Source organism: Bos indicus x Bos taurus, chromosome 21, assembly GCF_003369695.1.
Source record: "Bos indicus x Bos taurus breed Angus x Brahman F1 hybrid chromosome 21, Bos_hybrid_MaternalHap_v2.0, whole genome shotgun sequence".
Taxonomy (NCBI): domain Eukaryota; kingdom Metazoa; phylum Chordata; class Mammalia; order Artiodactyla; family Bovidae; genus Bos; species Bos indicus x Bos taurus.
In genome coordinates, this window is record NC_040096.1 from 54,486,219 (window position 1) to 54,490,574 (window position 4,356).

General features: G+C 39.4%; 1 pseudogene; it reads left to right on the forward strand.

Annotated features, from left to right (window-relative positions):
* The first annotated feature begins 1,916 nt into the window (after positions 1–1,916).
* On the forward strand, positions 1,917–2,474 carry LOC113879608 (annotated as a pseudogene).
* Positions 2,475–4,356: the final 1,882 nt, after the last annotated feature.

The following is a 4,356-nucleotide window of genomic DNA, read 5'->3' on the forward strand; positions in this document are numbered from 1 at the left end:
GTTCATTTTGTTATTTGGCTTCTATTTGTTCATGCCTATCAGAATGTGCCAAAGCTCACCTTGCTACTTCATCTTTCTCCATCAAAATAATCCACTTTTTCTCCCCTAAAATAAACTAATTTGACAATGGAAATTAAGGACCTGCTTGTTTCTCTGGACTAGCTTTAATTTTGCAGTATTTATTGCACATTTCTTGGCCCAAATGTGGATTAGCAGTGAGGCTCTTGTCCTGTGTTTTATTCACAGACCATAAATGTTTTGCACATAGGATGTAACATTCCATGTCCCATGATCCTTCCTTCAGTTCAGTCCAGTTGCTCAGTCATGTCTGACTCTTTGCAACCCCATGGACTGCAGCATGCCAGGCCTCCCTGTTCATCACCAACTCCCAGAGTCCACCCTAACCCATGTCCACTGTGTCGGTGATGCCATCCAACCATCTCATCCTCTGTTGTCCCCTTCTCCTCCTGCCCTCAATCTTTCCCAGAATCAGGGTCTTTTCAAATGAGTCAGCTCTTCGCATCAGGTAGCCAAAGTATTGGAATTTCAGCTTCAGCATCAGTCCTTCCAATGAATACCCAGGACTGATCTCCTTTAGGATGGACTGGTTGGATCTCCTTGCAGTCCAAGAGACTCTCAAGAGTCTTCTCCAACACGACAGTTCAAAAGCATCAATTCTTTGGCGCTCAGCTTTCTTCACAATCCAACTCTCACATCCATACATGACCACTGGAAAAACCATAGCCTTGACTAGATGGACCTTTGTTGACAAAGTAATGTCTCTGCTTTTCAATATGCTGTCTAGGTTGGTCATAACTTTCCTTCCAAGGAGTAAGCGTCTTTTAATTTCATGGCTGCAGTCACCATCTGCAGTGATTTTGGAGCCCAGAAAAATAGTCACCCACTGTTTCCACTGTTTCCCCATCTATCTGCCATGAAGTGATGGGACTGGATGCCATGATCTTAGTTTTCTAAATGTGGAGTTTTAAGCCAACTTTTTCACTCTCCTCTTTTACTTTGATCAAGAGGCTCTTTAGTTCTTCTTCACTTCCTTCCTTCCTTCCTTAGAACAAAAGAATACGTGTACCTACTCTTTTGTCCACTGATCAAATATGGTACAGATGCAAGATCCAGTTTTATATTATAGCACCCAGTGAAGAGAGTTGCTTCAGTGTGATAATTAGTCTGTATTTCAGTTTAACACCCTTCTTACATCTCTATCTGGCATTGGAAGCCAATGTCTTTTTCTCATATAATTACCAAATGTAATCCTCCAAAAATAGTACAAGATGCATTATAAATGACCAGCACAGTAAGTATTTATACTGTAGAGGCAAGGAGACCTTTGATGTTCATCATTAAAACAAAAACAGACTGGTTTTGAAGGTTTTTTTTTAATATAAGATTTTTTTAATATTTTAATATAAAATTATATAAGATATAATTTAATCATAAGCTCTCAGGAAGATGTAAAATGAGTACATAGAGTCCCTTGTACCCCTAACCTAATTTCCCCCAACAGTGACAACCTATACAACTGTAGTATAATATCAAAACCAGGAAACTGACATTGGTAAAATGTGTTCACTAGACTACTGACTATAGACTACGGAATTTATTCCACTTTTTATAATATTTTACATTCACGTGTTTATATGTATGTATGTGTTTTGCTTCCCTGGTGGCTTAGACAGTAAAGTGTCTGCCTGCAATGCAGGAGCCCTGGGTTTGATTCCTGGGTCGAGAAGATCCCCTGGAGAAGGAAATGGCAACCCACTCCAGTACTCTTGCCTGGAAAATCTGATGGACGGAGGAGCCTGATAGGCTACAGTCCATGGGGTCGCAAAGAGTCAGACACAACTGAATGACTTCCCTTTATGTGTTTTGTAGTTCTATGAAATTTTACCCCAAACATATAGATTTCTAAAACCACCACAATCAAGATACAAATCTGCTCTCTGATCGCGTGGCAAGCCTTCAAGATGCCACCGAAGAAAGACAAGAAGCCTAAGAAGTCAACCTGGAAGTTTAATTTGAATCTTACTCATCCAGTAGAAGGTGGAATTTTTGATTCTTGAAATTTTGAACAGTTTCTGTGGGAGAAGGTTAAAGTGAATGGAAGGACTGGAAATCTTGGGAATGTCATTCACATTGAACGTGTCAAGAATAAAATCATAGTTGTTTCTGAGAAACAGTTCTCCACAAGGTATTTAAAGTACCTTACCAAGAAATACCTTAAAAAGAACAATCTTCGTGATTGGCTTCCTATGGTTGCATCTGACAAGGAGACTTATGAGCTTCATTACTTCCAGATCAGTCAAGATGAAGATGAATCTGAGTCTGAGGACCAGATGACGCCATCCTTTATAGGGCTTTGCTTGCTAATAAAACAAATTAAGCATACAAAAGAAAGAAACTTCTTGAAATGGACCTTTAGCTTATCAGTGAACAAAAAACATTACTCTGTATGTTAAACATCCATCTCTTTTATTTAAGTGTATGCTGTTTATATGGTGCTGGCTTTCCTTTAATACTTTTTTATATTTTTATTGGAGTGTAGTTGATTTACAAAGCTGTGTTAGTTTCAGGTGTACAGCAAAGTGAATGAGTTATACATGTATCCTTCTTGTCCTTTAGTCATATAGACCATCACAGAGTACTGAGTGGAGTTCCCTGTGCTATACAGCAGCTTTTTAGTTTACGTTTTATGTATGCTAAGTCACTTCAGTTGTGTCCGACTCTTTGCAAACCCATGGATTGTAGCCTGCCAAGCTCCTCTGTCCATGGGATTCTCCAGGCAAGAATACTGGAGTGGCTTGCCATTTCCTAATCTATCTGTTTTATGTATAGTAGTGTGTATACACCAGTATCAATCTCCCAATGTATCCCTCTCCCCTGTATTCCCTGGTAATCGTAAGTTTTCTATATCTGACTTCTGTTTTGTAAAGAAGTATTTGTCCCCCTCCCCTTTAAATACTTTGTATAAGCAATATTCAAATAGCTAGTGGAATTTCTTTCAGGATTTCTGTAATGTACTGATTTTACAGATGTCCTCAAGTTAAAAGTATATAGCAAAAAAAAAGCACAATTTTAGGTGTAACTATATAATAAAATATTTAGATTCAAAAAAAAAAAAAAGATACAAATGTGTTCTACCACTGCCAAAGAACTCCTTCACGCTACCCGTTTATGTTCACATCACACATGTACCCCATCCCTACTATGTCCCTGTTCCCTGCCAACCACTAGGTCTGTTTTATTGTTTAACAAAGGTTATACAAATACAATCATACAGCATATAACCTGTTAAGATCTTTTTCATTAAAAATAATACTCATGAAATCCACCCAGGTTGTTGTAAGTATCAGTAGTTGGTTCCTTCTGCTGCTGAGTAGCATACCATTGTATCTATGTTCCACAGTTGGTTCTATTCAAGCACTGGAGGACAATTGGGTGGTTTCTAGTTTTTGCTGTTACAAAGAAAACTGCTGTGAACACTCATCCACATGTTTTTGTGTGAACATAGGTTTTCATTTCCTTGGGCAAAATGCCCTAAAGAGCATTTTCTGGATCATACAATAAAGGCACACTTACTTTACAAGAAAATTATCATATTGTTTTCCAGAGTGGGTGCACCATTTTACATTTCCAATAGCAATATATGAGAGATCCAGTTTCTCCATGTCATTGGTAGCATTTGGTACTAACGCTATTTTTCATTTAGCTATTATAATGGTGTATAAAGATATCTCATTGTGGTCAAATTAGATTTCTGTACATTCAGTTCAGTCGCTCAGTCGTGTCCGACTCTTTGCGACCCCATGAACCACAGCACGCCAGGCCTCCCTGTCCATCACCAACTCCCGGAGTTCACCCAAACCCATGTCCATCAAGTCAGTGATGCCATCCAGCCATCTCATCCTCTGTTGTCCCCTTCTCCTCCTGCCCCCAATCCCTTCCAGCATCAGGGTCTTTTCCAATGAGTCAGCTCTTCGCATCCAGTGGCCAAAGTATTGGAGTTTCAGCTTCAGCATCAGTCCTTCCTATGAATATTCAGGACTGGTTTCCTTTAGGATGGACTGGTTGGATCTCCTTGATGTCCAAGGGACTGTCAAGAGTCTTCTCCAACACCACACTACAAAAGCATCAATTCTTCGGCGCTCAGCTTTCTTTATAGTCCAACTCTCACATCCATACATTACCACTGGAAAAACCATAGCCTTGACTAGATGGACCTTTGTTGGCAAAGTAATGTCTCTGCTTTTTAATATGCTGTCTAGGTTGGTCATAACTTTCCTTCCAAGGAGTAAGTGTCTTTTAATTTCATGGCTGCAGTCACCATCTGCAGTGATTTAC